Source organism: Panthera tigris, chromosome A1 (assembly GCF_018350195.1).
Source record: "Panthera tigris isolate Pti1 chromosome A1, P.tigris_Pti1_mat1.1, whole genome shotgun sequence".
Taxonomy (NCBI): domain Eukaryota; kingdom Metazoa; phylum Chordata; class Mammalia; order Carnivora; family Felidae; genus Panthera; species Panthera tigris.
In genome coordinates this window covers 169,041,190-169,058,714 of record NC_056660.1, presented here as the reverse complement: position 1 = coordinate 169,058,714, position 17,525 = coordinate 169,041,190, and the positions used below count along the sequence as shown (strand labels likewise).

The following is a 17,525-nucleotide window of genomic DNA, read 5'->3' as shown; positions in this document are numbered from 1 at the left end:
GACCAGCCTTCTTGTGCCAGAAGAGCAAGGAAGGGAAGCAGATGCTTCATTGAGAGCCACATGCCTCCACTCTTCCAAGTTTGGATGTAACAAATGACATTTTCAATATTCATAGGGTGGGGAAGGTAACCACTACATTCCCAAAATGATTTTTTACCTTTTAGTCATTTGCTATCTATTTATGCTGTCACAGGAGGTGGCAAAACAGATTTTTTTTGAATTTTACATTGACTCCCAGTACAGATATATTTGCAACCAACTTTCTATTGATTCTTCATAGCTACAATAGTTTGTACTTGTCATGTATCCTTTTCTCCTGGTTTGTACTCACCCCCTCACCATCCTAACAGAACAGATGTTATATCTAATGTTTTATTTTATGTAACTGTAGAGCTACAGATGATTCATGGGCTTCGCTTAGGACATGCTCCTGATGGACTAGCTGTTCTCTTCCTTGAGACCTCTACCTGGGCATCCAGCAGCCAGTGCAGTCCAACCTATTCTGTCCCAGGGCCTCCATTCCCATCCATGCAATTAACCCCCAGGCTTGGCAGTCAGTGTTTGCAAATCATCTTCTGTGATTTTATTTCACCCTGTGCTATCTGAAGCAGAACTCATTATCTTAAAGTTCCATCATCTAAAACTTGCAGATATATGCTCGTTGTCTGTTCTTTTATCTAGACTAAGTGTTTTAGGCAATGGGGCCTCTGCGGAGTAAGTGCTTTCATGTGGAGAACCTTTCCTGTAGCTCATCCGTTCCATTCCCTTTAAAAAAAAAAAATGGGTCTTTTAAAGATGAAGAAAAAAAAAGAACAGTTTCAGTATTAAAAGTATACTAAGGATCAGAGATTTTAATATTAATTAGGGGAAAATTGTGACTCTTCCTCTCTCTCCCTCTTCCACAATGATCTTTTCTAAGCTCTCTTTCTTAATTTATAATTCTTGAAGTCAAATACCTTCCAATACTTTGTCAGAGTGTCCTAGGCTTCTAAGACCAAGAGAATTATGATCCTGGTCAGAAACTTGGCAGAGTTTGGAAAGGCACCTATAAATCAAGTTGAAATTTTTGATAAAATATATAAAGGTAAATTGGTAGACAAATGATGGCTAGATATGGATTTATTAGCACAGGCAGAATTGCAAGGATATATACCAAAATGCTAGCAGTACTTATCGCTAAGGAGTATACTTCCAATGATTTCTATCATCTTATGTAAGCTTTTTTTTTAAAAAACCTCATTGTTTTCAGGGCGCCTAGGTGGTTCAGTCGGGTGAGTGTCTGACTTCGGCTCAGGTCATGATCTCATGGCTTGTGGGTTCAAGCCCTATATTGGGCTCTGTGCTGACAGCTCAGAGCCTGGAGCCTGCTTCAGATTCTGTGTCTCCCTCTCTCTATCTCTCCCTCTCCCCTTCCTCCATTCATGCTGCCTTTGTCTCTCAAAAATAAATAAACCTTTAAAAATTTTTTAAAAACTTAATTTTTTTGAGCAATTAATGCTTACAGCAAAATTGAGGGTAAGGTACAGATATATTATGTACATACCCTGCCTCCACTCAACATAGTTTCCCCCAATATCAACATCCCACAACAGGGCCTTGCATTTGTTACAACTGATGACCATACATTGACACATTATCGTCATCCAGAGTCCATAGTTTACCTTAGGGCTCCCTCTTGGTGTTGTGCATTCTATAGGTTTGGAAGAATGTGCAATGACATGTTTCCAACATTATAGTATCATATAGAGTGTTTTTACTGCCCTCTGTGTTCTGCCTATTCATCCCTCTCCCTACCCCCACCCATATTTCTTTGTTTTTTTTTTCCAGTTTTCTTCTACAATGAGAAATTGTAGTTTGCAATGAGAAAAAAAATGTTTTAGTAAAATAAAAACAGAAATGGTCTAAAAAAACTTGGAAAACCCAGAGAGTGGATAAGATTCCAACCACCACTTGGACTTCTTATGTAATTTTTCAAGAGAGAATGTAAAAACTGCTGACATTCTTAAGTCTAGGTCTAGAAATGGGCAATATCACTTCTGCTGTATTCTGTTGGCCAAAGCAAGCACAAGTGAGCCCAGGTTCAAGTACGCTGCAGAGATGGAGATTATGCATCTCAGTGTGGGAATGACATGTGTATACACACAGGGAAGGAACTGAAGGAACTGTCATTTTTTAAGATAATTACCATATATTTCCAGAAGGATCTGATAGGGAAGAGAAGTTAAAAGTCTCAGTGTGTTGGCTTCTACCTGATTCTTCAGAGGAACTCTGGAGAGAGAGAGAGTCATGTCTCAGAGTTGTCTCAGCCTAAGAGATTACAGTGAAATGTTCTCACACCAAAAAGTTATTCGTCAACAGGGTAGATGAACCCAATTAAAAAAATAGGCAAAGAATGTTAATAGACATTTCTCTAAGAAAGATATAAATGGCCAATAAGCACATTTTAAAAACTAGTCCACGTCATTAGTGATCAAGGAAATGTAAATTAAAATCACAATGAGATATGACTTCACACCCACTAGGATGGCTAGAATTAAAAAGTCACATAATAACAAATGTTGGTGACAATATAGAAAAATCAGAACCCTCATACACTAAGGATAGGAAAATGTAAAATGGTGTGCGGCCACTTTAAAAAATAATCTGGCAGTTCCTTAAGCAATTAAAATAAAGTTACCTTATGACCCAGCCAAGTCTACTCCTCAGTATGTGTACAAGGGAAATGAAGGCACATGTGCACAGAAAAACACATACATGAATGTTTATAGCAGCATTATTCACAGTAGCCAAAAAGTGGAAACAATCCACATGCTCACTGGTTGATGAATGAATAAAATGTGGTACATCCATGCAATGGAATATTATTTGGCCACAGAAAGGAATAAAGCACTGAAAGGAAGAAAGCACTGGTACCTGGGTGAACCTCAAAAAACATGGGTGAACCTCAAAAAACATGCTCAGTAAAAGAAGCCAGTCACAAGATATCACGTATGATCCAATTCATATGAAATGTCCAGAATAGGCGTAAATACATAGAGACAGAAGGTTGATTAGCAATTGCTTAGAGATGGAGGTGGATAGAAGGTTAGTTGCTACGGAGTATGGGTTTTGTTTTTGAGGTGATGAAGATGTGCTAAAACTGACTGTGGTGGTAGTTGTATGCATCTGTGAATATACAAAAACCACTGAAGTGCACATTTAAATGGGTGACGTGTATGAGATGTGACTTACAGTTCAATAAAATTATTTTTGTTTAACTGGCCAAAATCATGGAAAACAAAAGCAAAAGCTTGAGGGGAAGGTTTAGGGTAGGTAATAAAACTCTTTGGCACCTCCAGTTGTCTGTAGTTGGGGCAAAGTGGCTGGCATAGTCCAAGAGTGGTCCTCAGAAGAATGACCATGGTGTGTGCTCTTGAGAACACATTGAAGGTGTAGGGATAGAGAGGGGAAGAGGTTCAAAGAAATGGTAAAAAGAGCTCCCAAGGTATGTAAACTGGATCAGCTTGAGGAATGTACCATTCCTTAACCAATCACCGTGATCAAGAAGATACCAAATTGTGATTGTCCACGGCTAGGTCGTATGCCCACCCCAAAAGTAGACCAAAGAGAAGAGAAGAGGGAGCCTGTGAAAGAAAAGTGAAGTGCCTGCATCAGAAAGGAAAGGAAAGCTGAGCAAGTGGCAAACAAAACATGCCCACTCTAAGAAAGCAGGTTTGAGGGTTCAATCTCAGGAATTTTAAAAGTTGAATGGAAAAATCTTCCCCAGAAGTGACTAAGCTTCCTGTACAAGAAGTATGCAGACAAAGATGTGGTTGCCTGAGGGGTCTAAATGGATGGCCCTGAGGTAGGCAGCTTTAAAAGAATCCCCAATGACTCAATCCCCCAGCATTCATGCCCTTGTGTAATCCCTTCTTCTTGACTATGGGCCTGATTTACTGACTTGCTTCTAGAGAAAAAGACACAGCAAAGATGATGGGAAGTCACTTTGGAGATTAGATGACTTCCATATTGGGTGCCTTCTCTCCCTTTCTTGACCTCTTGTTCACTTGCTCACTTATTCTGAGGGAAGCCAGCTGCCAGCTTCTCTGTGGAACCCTTGTGAAGGGAACTGATGTCTCTGGCCAACAGCCAGTGAGCACTCAGGACCTGTCAATAGCCCTTATAAATAAGTTTAGGAGCAGATCCTCCCCCTGTGAGCCTTGAGACAATGGCAGCCTCAACTGACACCTTAATTGCAGTCTTGTAAGACACCCTGAGCCAGAGGCACCTGAGCCTTGTCAGTTTCCTGCCTTGGCCTCTGTGAGATAATCAATGTTTGTTCATTATACTGCTAAGTTTTGGAGTACTTTGTAACACAGCACAGCCTTTAAAGCCCCTTCTCATCCTAATATTACATTAGTTTGAGAATCTATTTTTTCAAAGGGACTATTATTGTGGGATGAGTGTGCATGTGTCTATCTGTATGAACACAACTGTGTGTTTGTATGTGCCTGCATGTATTTTGAAGGGGAGGCCAGGAAGGTGATGCATAGACAAGGAAAAAGGACAATAATTTCAGGCTCCAGACCATTTCGATGCTGATATATCCTGGCTCTGCCTAGTAACACACTTGTTTCTGAGAACAGAACTTGCCTCATCTTTCAAAAAGAAGGAAAGTGTGGCTGTGACAATGGTCACTAAAGGACTAGAGCTATCTCTCTTAACCATGTCTCATGCCCTGAGATTGCAGCCAGCCCCTGAATTTGAGCAAGCCAAATTAGCAACCTCCCAAAAATTGTTTAAAGTATAATCAGCATTACTTAGACTTTTTTTCTGATTAGTATGGGATTGGTCATGAGCTTCTCGAGGACCATTTATCTCACTAATTCTATTCTTTGCTCCACAAGAATATGTTAGCCTCCTTTTCTGCCCAGAAATCTATGGCTGCCCATTCTAAAGCCATAAATTATGCAGGAAGCTCTTCTGTGCAAAGATCAAACCTGGATTACTACATGGCTTTTATTCATGCCCAAAGCATGCAGCCTGTCTTGCCCTGGAGAGAGGGGCCCTCCCCCCAGCAGGAGCTACAGAAACATTGTTGACATGATCAGAAGCCCAGTTTCGCTCCCGCTTCCCTCCTGCCCCCAACAATTAGCCTCACTCAGAATGTCAGCTTGCCCTTATCCTAACGGTATACAATCACAAAAGAACAAGAGCTGGCATCTCAGAGCAGTGAGTGAGGGCCTGTCTAGGATTCTTTTCCTCCAACGATAATCAAGTGACCCCTCCCCCCCACCCAAGGTGGCAGAGGCCATCATCTTCATCACCTGAGGCTTTCCAGGGAAGGACTTCCAGAAACTGATCCTAGGGGGGTTGGAGGTCATACAGGAATCAGAAATCCAAGGGTCCAGGAGTTTTTCAGGTTTGCCATTCAGATAGCCATGTGGAGGGGCCACAGTATGGATTTTTGCTCCGGCCTGAGTGAGGATGAGCCCTGGGTGTCAGTAGATCATCCAGTTCGGAAACAACCTGGGGCAAAGCGCTGGAGGGAAGGCCCATTCGGGGAATAACCTCTGGTCTGTGCTCCCTGGCTCCACCAGGAAACGGCTGAGCTATCACAAAATAATTCTTCCCCTGTGGTCTGCAGTCAAACTAAGAGACAAAAAGTCTGGTAATGTGGGCAATAGGATCTCCAGGGAAGGAAGATCTGAGTTTCAGTCCTGAAACTTTCTTGGATCAATTTGTCTTCGCCAAACTTCTTTTTTTTTTTTTTTTTTTTTTTTAATAGCAATAAAGCTAAACCCACTCAAATTAGCTTAGGCCAAATAAGGTCTCAGGTATAGGTCTTCTATAGAACCCAAGGCAAATGAGTAGAATTGAACCCCAGAAAAAACTGTAACTGGAAACTAGAAGGTGACCAAGATCCAAGACAGCTTTTCTCTCTCTTACTCCTTTCTACTCTCTCCACCTCCCCCCCACCACACCCCACAACCTCTCCCCACTCCCCTCTTCATGTTCTCTCATCTAGCAATGCTGAATGACTATCATTCCTGCCTGCCTGTGCACGCCCACATGAGTTGGCCCTCCAAGTGCAAATGTTCTTAATTTAAAACACTGCTAAACTGACAAGTATTGCTGAATTCCATTTGTAAACTCCCAGATGAGAGACGCTGACCAGACAGATGGGGTCAGGGTCTGATCCTGGTCCTATCACCTGTGGCCTAGAACCAGGGTTGAGGTGAGATTCAGGCTCACACAGCACAAGAGAGCTGTTAGCAACAGGCTCTGAGGATTGGGAAGAGGGTGATGAAAGGGCAGGCATCAGGAGGGGTCTCTTAGGCTGGGCACACTGTCACAATGCATACGTTCTAATACATAGCCTGTTTTGATGCAATTCTTTGAAGAGCTGAAACTTCTAGTGCCTAAACTCCTCCCTTGTGAGTTCAGAGTTCTGTGCAATGAAGACAAACAACCTTGGAGTAGGATAACATATCCTAACTTTGCCTTCAGGAAGAGCAGACAATCACTGAGACAATGTAGGAAGACTTTGGTCACAAAATACAGAATAATAAGGACAAGCCTGAAAAAAAAAGGAGTGAGAGCATAGTAACCATTCACTCATACACTGCACCACCCTCTCCCCAGTGTCTAAGCAAGGAGATGGCTGAAGTCTGATGGAGGTGCTTTAATTAACCTATTGAGGCCCAGAGGGAATCATTGATAGCATCATCACTGCACTAAATGGATCAGAAGTTCCCAATGTCTTGCTAAGGTTTTTTTTGATCTCTAAAGGCTTAGAGACAGGGGCGCCTGGGTGGCGCAGTCGGTTAAGCGTCCGGCTTCAGCCAGGTCACGATCTCGCGGATCTCGCGGTCTGTGAGTTCGAGCCCCGCGTCAGGCTCTGGGCTGATGGCTCGGAGCCTGGAGCCTGTTTCCGATTCTGTGTCTCCCTCTCTCTCTGCCCCTCCCCCGTTCATGCTCTGTCTCTCTCTGTCCCAAAAATAAATTAAAAAAAATAAATAAATAAAGGCTTAGAGACAGTCAATGTGCCACCCTAGAAGGTGATCTTGGTCACCTTCTAGTTTCCAGCTCTCTGCTCTACCACAGAGCAGATGGGGCACTGGGGAGAGGAAGACTCCCTGTGTGGCCAGCAGAGAACTCTTCTAAGGCTATTCACACAAGTGGCAAAGACACTACTCTAGCTTGTATGGAGACATGTGCCCCATATTATACACTCAGGCCCTTTTAGGGATTTCTTACTCTAGTACATTCATGTTGGTTTACTTCCTATCTTAGCCCATACACATCTCTTTTTCACTGTCCTGTCTTCCTGCAAATGGTTCAGAAATTATATGACCCAAAGACACCATCCTTGGACTGAGGTTTCCTTTGGTGTCAGTCACTTTTGAATCAAGTACATTTAGCTGCAGTCTTGCTATTTTTCTAAATTACTGTCTTCAGCAAATGCTTCAATAAAACAGTCTTTTTATTATTCTGATGGAATTCAGCAAACAGTGTCTATGGGACTTTTGTTTTTTGTGAAGTGCTCTGTTGCCAGGATACCCAGGGTGAAGATGTCAAAAGAAGACACATTGAAAGGACAAGCTATAGTGAATATCCCAGACTCAGCCCCATGCATACTAATTATTATGATTTACCCTATGTTGCTTCTGTTTGCTATAGGAAAGATCTTCGAGTCCACAGTTTCTAAATAATAAACTATCCAGAGAATAGAAAACATGTATTATTAAGGAGGGCAATGAATGCTTAACTCCCTTCTTTTTCCTTTTCTCCATTCTTTTAAAATGTGGCACTAGGACCATTAGAGACAAATTCTGGTGTTTCGTTAATGCAAGTAGGGAGAGGAAAGAGAAATATATTTCTTCACTGACAACTTCAAGAAGAATTCAAAATACAGTAAAAAGGAAAAGGAAAGGAGGAGAGGAACTAAAGCAACTTCTAACAATGGCAGAAAGACTCTGTGGTCACCTAATTATTTCAAAAGCATATATTAAGCATTCTGTTAACAAGCATTTATTAAACACCTTCTAGGTACATAGTATGATATTATGGCCTTAAACTTAAACTAGATGCATTTGAAATGACATAGATGTAAAGTCCTATATTCAAATAAATAGAAAAGGGAAAAGGCAATTCTACAAGCTCAGAATAAATAGACTCAAGATTATCTTGGTAGTAACTCCCAAGGCCATAGCAGACTTATGATTTATGATAAGCAAAGGGTATGATGTGTGTGGCGATTTAACTTTGGACTGTCTCAGTGGTAGGATCCTGATCACATGAATATATTACACTATTAGAATGTGGGCTAGCCAATTAGATGACACATGATGGAGTATGTTAATGTAGACACAATACTTCAAAAAAAAAAAACTTCAAAAGGAGTGTTTCAAGAAAAATTCTGGATGAGACCAACAAGCTTGGTGGTCTTGTGGAGGAGGCTGACCAGGTAAAGTTCTAGAAACTACTCTACCAGAATAATTATTTAAGACACTGAGGATGTTTAAGCCAGGAGAAAAGACATTTACAAGGTTAGTAAAAATGCTACTGGAGTTGTAAAAAGCACCAAAATTAACTCTAAACACATCCATCTTGACCGAAACTTGTCTGAGCTCCAGACTAGCACTATTCACTCATTGTTCAACAGAGTAGAAACTTGAATGCTGTATTCTCCAAAGAAAGTTAGTTGGCAGTCACCCCACTGGCCATGCACTGCTAAGTCATAGCACAGGGCCTGGGGTGTGATGGGACCCTTCCTCTCAGATATGGCATCGTGATCTGAGTCCAAAGTATGATCTTGGTTCGGAGGTACTCTTCTCTCTTGGCCCAAGAGAAAGACAATTCAGAGAGCTATTCTCTTCTGCCGAGGAGAGGTTTCTCTCTTGCCAATAACAAGTTCTGAGAGAGCCACAGAGAGATGGAAGCTATCATTTTGGACCTGAACTTTCACCTCAAGGAGACACAAAGCAACTACAGATCCTGAACCCCCACTTATGGAAATCCATTCCAAAATTTCTGCCCAATTTTTACAATGCTCATCCACAGAAGCTAAAAGAAGATAAAACTCATTCTTTTTAAAACTGAAACATTTTCTCCACAATTTGTGTGCAAATATAAGAAGTGTAGCCCACCTGAGACTTCTTAAGCGGTTTCTAATGGAAGAAATGTCTGCCCTTCCTCTCTTCATGCTGCTAACTTGGCTTTTAAAGTAATTTTAATACAAAGATGAGCAAAAAAAGGTATCATTAAGACTCCAAGAAAAACATCAAGCCATGAAAAAACATAAGAGTAATAGAATCAACCTCTGTTATTCTAGTATCCAATACTGCATATCACCCATCTTAAGTACAGAAGAGCCAAAATATTTATATTGAAATCTAGATTAACCTATATGCTGTCTTGACCAGCATATGTTACAGAGTGTGGTAAGGATTAATTGCAATGATTATACTTAGTGCCTATTACATATCATTAAAAGATTTTGAAAAGAACATTAATTGTGAACTGATCACAGTAGTTTAAAATAGCGTCTCAGTTTTTCAGTAGGCATAAAGAACTTTCAAATGTTCATACCTTTGTCCCTATAATTCTTCTTCCTTAATTTTTATACTAAAGAAATAATCCCAAATGCAGACAAAGACTTATACACAAACATGTGTATTTCATAAATTTGAGACAAATGAACTCTAATATTTGAAGAATAATTATGTAAGCTTTAGAAAATTAATCCAGTAGAATTTCAACATAGTAAAATTATAGCGTGAGCAAAAAGAAAAATAAAAGGAATAAAAGATTGTGGAAATATGACCAAATAAAATATGCCAACACAGTGGTTGCATATGAATGGTAGAAACGGAGATATTTCCCATAATAAACATGCACTATATCGATGATGCACTAAATACAAACACGTTAAAGGCTCTCACTTCTTGTGTACTTATCTTGACTCTAGGTGAAGTAGTAAGCGATTATAGATACAGAAAAAAGTAGAACCTGGTTGTGCCTGGAACTTTACATCTTGCAGACACAGGACACCTGTCACTATACTGTATTTCGTGTTTAACCAGCCGAAACCAACTGCCTGAGAATGGTTGTGTCTGGATCATCCTTTCTCTTGGTCTCCCCAGCATGGTAATCTGGTTGTTTGTTGTTGTTGTTGTTTTTCAGATTAATTTTTTTCTGTTATTGGAGACCCAAGTCTCAGAGCACCCACAAGTCTTTCCACAGAAATGCCATGTTTGCAGAGGAAACGAGCTTATTTCAAAAGAACATGAGAGAGGGGCTAGAGCATAGAAAAGCATCAAAACCTCAAGACATATAAAATACATTGACAAACCTCAAACATGCCCTGGAGGATTCATGTGCAATTATCATGTAACCCTGAGTGGAAATAATTTCCATTCTGTGTCTAAAATCAGCATTCTCGTGTCTTGCACTAGAATCACTTCTAATTCATTTCCCCTCTTACCTTCTAGCTTTCTTCTTTCACTTAATTCTCTGCCCCATTTCCATCACAAAAATTCATTTAAACTGCAGCCAGGTACAATCCATCCCTACCCTCACTACAGGTGAAAAACATTGTCTTTAAACAAACATCATAACTCCTTATTGGGTTCCATGGACATGTCTAGGTGTTTTCATAAATGTATTGACCTAGTTGACACTCACAAAAACTATGAGGTACTATTACTTCCATTCTCTGGGTGAGGAAACTGAGGCTCAGAGAGACTTAAGTTGTCCCACCAGCCATGGAAAATACCTAGGGTGAAGGGTTTCAAAGATGCTGTTTAGTTCTAGGCCTCATTTTTCAACTATACCACGGTGTATGTCCATGGGATATTTGCTCTGGGTCCCCCAGAAATGGCATAACCATATCATTTACCATCCAAATTTGGCCAATTTCTAGAGGGAAAGTGATATTATTCATAATATTAGGCATAAATTTGGGTTAGCCAAGGAAAACTGGGAATAGTTACCCTAAAGTGGGAAAGGTATAAAATATGGTCAAGGGCCTCCTTCAGGCCACCATACACATAACCATGTGTGTAAGGAATATGTCACAATCTGACGAATAAATAAAAAGTTGTCAGCTGAATGGAAGTCATTAAATCATTTTTGTGTCTCAAGAAACCATCCATGTTCTTAAGAGAACATGGCAGGGACAATTCAACCTGTACAGCTACTCAAAATAATCATGCTTGAGAGGAAGCCACACTGTTGGGATATCATTAAAGACAGAAAATTCAAAATTGACCTTTAATGATTTCCAAACAGAAGAGTAGGCTTCCTTCCACTAATCATGGAGACTCCTGCTTCATAAATCTGTTTCTTAGTTATGATTTAAGTGTTAATAAATTTATCCTTCTGTGTAAATGGTATGTACCAATGCAACATTTTTATTTGGTCCCTTCGCTCCGTCACCCTTAGGTAAAACTCTGTGGGCCCAACTGAAAAACAACTGAAAACCACTGCTGGCTGTATTGACTGGGGCTGAGGCAAGGCCCAAGCCAATGGTTGAATTTCAAAGGAAACTTTGCATCTCTTTCCTTCTATCAGGAGATAATTATCAGAACATCAGAAGACCTAGAATTAGCTAGAATTTTACATCAAAGGAGGACAATATCCACAAACATAAGCAATACATTTCAGCTTTGAAGTCAATGGGCATCTCAAGGAAGCCCTTCAATGCCCATTCCTCAAAGGGACACACGATAGGTCAGCCCCCACCTGCCAAGCAAGGTCTTGTCTCTAGCAAAAGAGCCAAATGAGGTTTAAGGTTGAAACAGTCTCAGATGGCGCTACTTTGGAGGCAAATAAACTACTTCCTGTCAGGTAGAAAAAGCTGAAAGTGTGACAAGGGACAGCCATAGGAGATAAAGAAGAGGAAGATGAGACATTCAAAATGCCTTTAAAAAGGTGAGAGTTTCAGGGAAGCATATTTCTTATCAGAGTTTAAAATTACCAGCAGAGACCAACAGAAAACTCTTGCAAAATCAAACCAATAATTCATGTTAAAGCTGGAATTTCTAGAAAGATCTCCTGGGCTTAGGAAATCAATTGGGTTGTATTTAAGTCTACATGTATTACAGCTCCTGAAGAGTAGCTGTGTACAGTCACTACCTTCAGAATAGCTGATCCAAAATAGTTCACTAAGCACCAATGGATACATTCATGTTTTCACTCATCACACGCATGTTAGTGCACCAGAGGGAGGCAACATCACAGTGGTCAAAGGGCTGGTGCCTCCACTCAGAGTAGAAGATTTCAAGTCTTGGTGCCACCACTCCTTAAATGTGTGGCTTTGCAGGGGTTACTTAATGGCTCTAGGTTTCAATTTCCTTCTCCTCAGAATGTAGGGAGGGGACAATAATGGGGCTTAACTCAAAGGAGTATGGGAGAATTAAGTGAGTCAATATATATGAAATGATGAAACAATGCCTGGCAAATCATACATGCTATATAGGTGTTGACTATCATTATGAATAATAGAAACACATTGATTGCTTTTCATAGCTGGACAGATTATTCGTGCTTGTTGTTGTTTGAGTCCCTCTTATTCTGGAAAGACTGTGACACAGCTAACAAAAATAAGTAAAATACAGTAGGATAGCACACTTTTCAAGTAGGAGCAAAAGAAGTTAAAAGCAAGGGTGGAGATGAAATGAAGCTAGAATGTTTGCTGATTGTATTTTTTTAATTGTGAATTGACCTCTCAAAGACAATAACAGGTCAGAGACATGGGAAGGTGAATCCGCACGTCTGATGTGCCTTATATTAATGTTACAGTCCATTCTTAAACAATTCTCAGGTTGATGTCTCACTATTGCTTCCTCTGAAGTCAACATTTTTCCCGGTTTTGGTCTCTTTCCTTTGCATCACTGATCCTTAATGTTCATGTCAGAAATGTATAGCAGAAAGGAGGAACACACTACTAAGGAGAAGAGGGGGAGGTGGTGAGGAGGTGGAAGCTAAGCACAAAGGTGTCACAGAGCACAGGAAAGGGAAAGGATCAGAAAGTCTAAGGAGCTTAAAACACTCCCTGCCCAGCCCTCAAAAGATGTGCTGTATCTCTGCCAGAGTCCTCTCGAGCTCCCAGGATCTACAGGGAACTCCCAGAATGACCTCTGCTTCCAATTAGTGCTGCCCATTAACATTTTCATGAGGTGATGCATTTGTCTTCTGAATATGGTAATGATGTCAGTGTTCTTCCTAGTCTTGGGAGAATTTATTCACCAAAAGTGTCTGCTCCAGGAAGCAATTAGGAGAGCACTGTCTTGAAGAATTTTACTGTGGTTTGAACATCAGGATTAACTTCAGTGTAGGTCATGTTTATGTGTCACATAAACAAAGAAGTTATTGATATTCTAGAACTAGATGATTACAATAACAATTCATGTTTAGATTCATGAAACTAGAAGGGACCTTTTAGAGACCATTGAATCCTGCTTCCCTATTTAGCAGCTGTGATGAAGTGATTTTCCCCAGACCACCATACCTTGTTCTCATTAGAGTAAGAGCAGATTCACAAACGTAAATTTTTGTCAAGAGAGATAAATGGAACACAGTGCATGATTTCCCTTTTTATCTGTGTGTGAGCGTCTTTCACTGCTTCAAGCTGTTGTCTCAGGGGCTGGGTGTGTCAGGATGTTCACCACAGTTGCTTTGTAGTGGGCCATTCGGGACCTTCTGTTGATTCCTTTCCAGCTGTCCAGCTGCCATCTGTCAGTGTGGCCATGGTTATTTCTCATGAGAATCAACTATGATTTGAGAAGAGTTGCCACTTGTCAGAGTAACCAAGTAACATCACCAAGATGATTACACTGCAAAGCATAATTTTGTTCAGAATGCAGTCAGTAAACTCTACCTGGATACCGGAAGGAGATTCCATACTTATGTGCATGAGTTTCGTGGCACCTATTTTCCCACTTCTTGGAAACATGGTAGCAAAAGGAGTGGCCTCTGTAAATAGATTGTCTTGGTTATCAGCTACATGATCTTAGGCCAACCTCTCTAAGCCTATCTTCTCCTTACTGAAATGGAGACTCTGACAATAGTACCTATAACATATGGTTGTGGTAAGATGTGAATGAGATTAACCAAGCACTGGTACATGTAAGCATTAAATGAAGCAAAGAAGGGGCACCTGGGTGGCTCAGTCAGTTAAGCACCTGACTTCAGCTCAGGTCGTGATCTTGCAGTTCACGGGTTTGAGCCCCGCATCGGTCTCTGTGTTGACAGTTCAGAGCCTGGAGCCTGCTTCAGATTCTATGTCTCCCTCTCTCTCTGTCCCTCCCCCACTTGCTCTCTCTCTCTCTCAGAAATAAATAAACATTTTAAAAAAATTAATAAATAAATGAAGCAAAGAAGTAAGTCAAGAATGCGGAGTAGACAGACACTCCTTCAGCATAATAAAGTAATAAAAGAAGATGCCATGCTATGAGACATTTTTGCTTCACTAGACAACTGGGGCTTGGGGAAGGGATATAGTGTTTTTCCTCATCCTCACATCCGATTTCTAGCAAGTAATTTAGAAGGTAGAGAGAAACAGGGACAGTATTTGGGAACCAAAATAATAACTGACTCAGACAAGAATGATCATAGGATGATAAAACAGTTGGGTGAACATTTGATAAGAAACAGGATAGTTATACAGTTTCCAAATACTTTATTTAAGCAATTAGAAAGAAAAAAGTGGCAACTTTACAGTGGATGCCTCATAACCACACAATCCAAACTAACATCACCAATAATGAGACAAAGTGACATGATGTGCCTCCTGGTATGATGCAATAGGATAGACACAATATTACTTATGTAGTATTCCTGCAAAAAAATTCATAACTTAACAGTAATCATGAGGACTCAGAGAAACACAAATCAAGGAAGCATTGTACAAAACAACTGTCTAGGTAGTTTTTCAAAATGTAAAAGCTCTGAGAGACAACTAAAGGCTAAGGAACTATTCCAGATTAAAAGTGACCAATGAGTACAATGAATTTTCTTAGATTTGACCATGGATCAAGAAAACATGGTGTAAGAGATGAGATCTAAATATGAATTGTATATTAGGCAATATTATATCAGTGTTAAGCTTCCTGAATCTGATCATTATAGGATGAGTAAGTAAAAGAATATTCTTGTTCTTAAGAGATACACACAGAACTATTCAGAGGCCAATGCCATGGCATCTCAAACTCTTGGCAAGTTTCATAAGAAGAAAGAAGAGGAGGAGAAAGAAGGAGGGGAGAGAAAGAGCAGAAGTGTGGTGGGAGGTTCTGTAGAAAGAGAGAAACAAAGCAACGATTGCAAAATGTTAACACTTATGAATCTAGGCAAAGGGTATATAAAGTTCAATACATTATACTTGAATTTTTCCATTAAGTTGGAAAATTTTGCAAAATAAAACATTTCTGTAAAACGTTGCACGAAAAGGGAAAAAAGAGAAAGCAAGAGATTCTAAGACAACAAGGTGATTGCAAGAGAGATTTGTTATTGAAGGCACCATCCCCTTCCATGAAAGGCCCACTGGCCTGGGTCACACTTCCCTTGGGGGTGCTTGGCTAAGCTCCCATAGTGTTTCTGTCTCCAAGGGTATGACCATCAGTCATTGTGCTTTCACTGTAAACCTAGACTGCTGATCTCGTGTGCCCTCAATTCTTTTTGAATTTACTAATTTTTTCTTTAGTAGAATTCCTAGGCTATCTACCAATCAGAAAAAAATTGCTGACTGGCTAATTATAAAAAGTTTAAGAAGGCAGCAAACCATTTCCAAAAAGTATACATACATGGTTTAAATATTTCTTTTCCCATGAAACTTTAAGTGTACTTCTTTGAGTGGGCATTTGCCAATTGGAGCTGCATATTGTCTTTCTTGCATCGAGCACACTCACACAGCCCCTACATCAATTATTGCTAGACTTAGTTTCTTTAAAAGTTGAAAGTGTATTTCTCTTAGATGTTTACTTATTTTCAATCATTTACAGGCATCGTGCCCACTAATTTCATAGACTTTTAAACTTGACTATTGAATTCCTCTAGAATGTTCCATTTATTTTTCAGAGGGGAAACTCACTTTCCCTAAAGATATCATCAGTTGATGTAATACTTAACTGAATTCTAGAACTACAATCTAAGGCCAAGTAGATGGAAGAGATTCAGAAGCAAACATAACTGGCTCTTGGTAAGCATATAGGCATATAGCTAGCGGAGCAGAAGAAGCACAAGGGCATAATTCTGCGTGGCACCTGGCTATATGTATTCACAAGCTTCAGTCACCATGTATTAGAGAAGAAATAGAAGTCCACTGGTGAAATCCATGAGTTGGGTGTCAGTTAAATGGAGGTCCTTATGAGATCTTCAATATGACTTATTTTCAACAAGCAAAAGATTTGCTCTCTGCAGGGGTAAAAACATCTCTTCTGGTGATGAATACTAATTCTTTATGAAGTTTATCACCTATCAGAGAAACTAAAATAATGAGTGGTGATTTGGTTAACATAGAGCAACTGAGTGCCTGCTATGTGCCGGGCACTGTCAGGCACAGATTTCCTTTCTGGAGCTTCCATCTAGTGGGTCTAGTTCTGTGGGCGGCTGGGTGTCCCTTCTTTACCCCAGTAGAGTCTGCAAAAAATGTCTACTTGACTCAATAAGTAAGGAATTAATTCAAGGCTGTCCTTTTTCTCTTCTGAGGGACTGGAAGGATGAAAACATGGGAGTTTTTTTTAGCCTGTGTCGAGTCAAATGATGTTATCATTTGCCACATGTGCAACATGTTGTTTATGGTACAGTCAATTGATCATGACGCCTGAAACCAAGTGATAGATGGGACATGGCTGTAGCAGCAGCAGAGAAACAAGGAAAAATAGCCATAATTAACATATGGAGGCACACTGATGCAATTTTGTGTCTTCCTTTATTTAAGCAATTTTCTAAATTTGAGATGATTCCTTTAATTAATCATGGAGTGAAGGCTTTTTAGTTTTCAGTATTTATCTCTGCCTTCAAATTACTTACAAAAGACTGCTGCTGCTATTAGTAGAAAGAACCTTGCCTTAAAGTGGAGAAGCGACTGGGAAGATTAAAAAATGTGTTAAAGAACATAGCCATCGGTTCCAGTGTTGAGATCTGCATTGCCCATCCTCCTAATTGGCTCTGCCCATCTCTGTCTATAACATGTATCCACTCCCCTCCTGCGCTCACCTCTGCACACACACACCTACCTCTAGGTTTGATGCATAGAAGGGGGCACCTGGCTAGCCAGCCGGTAGAGCACATGACCCTTAATTAAGGGTTGTGAGTTCAAGCCCTACGTTGGGCAAGGAGCCTCCTTTAAAGAAAAAAAAAAGTATCTCTAAGAATGGCTCTTCCTTCATCTCTATGAATTAAATCCTACATTCTGCTAAATGCTCAAATCAAGACTCCCTTCCTCTGAGCAATTTTCTGTCCCTACTCCTGTCTCATGGATACATGATCCGTTACACGAATACTCTTTAGCAATGACAATGTTCAAACTCTTATTTTATCAA

At 40.2% G+C, this 17,525-nt stretch overlaps 1 long non-coding RNA gene across 1 annotated transcript; it reads right to left on the bottom strand.

Moving 5' to 3' along the window:
- Positions 1–314: 314 nt before the first annotated feature.
- LOC122231536 lies at positions 315–17,321 on the bottom strand. Its single transcript, XR_006208798.1, has 3 exons — positions 17,220–17,321; positions 2,186–2,268; positions 315–765 (listed from the first exon to the last, which is right to left on the bottom strand). It is a non-coding gene; the product is annotated as an uncharacterized LOC122231536 (long non-coding RNA).
- Between the last annotated feature and the right edge of the window lie 204 nt (positions 17,322–17,525).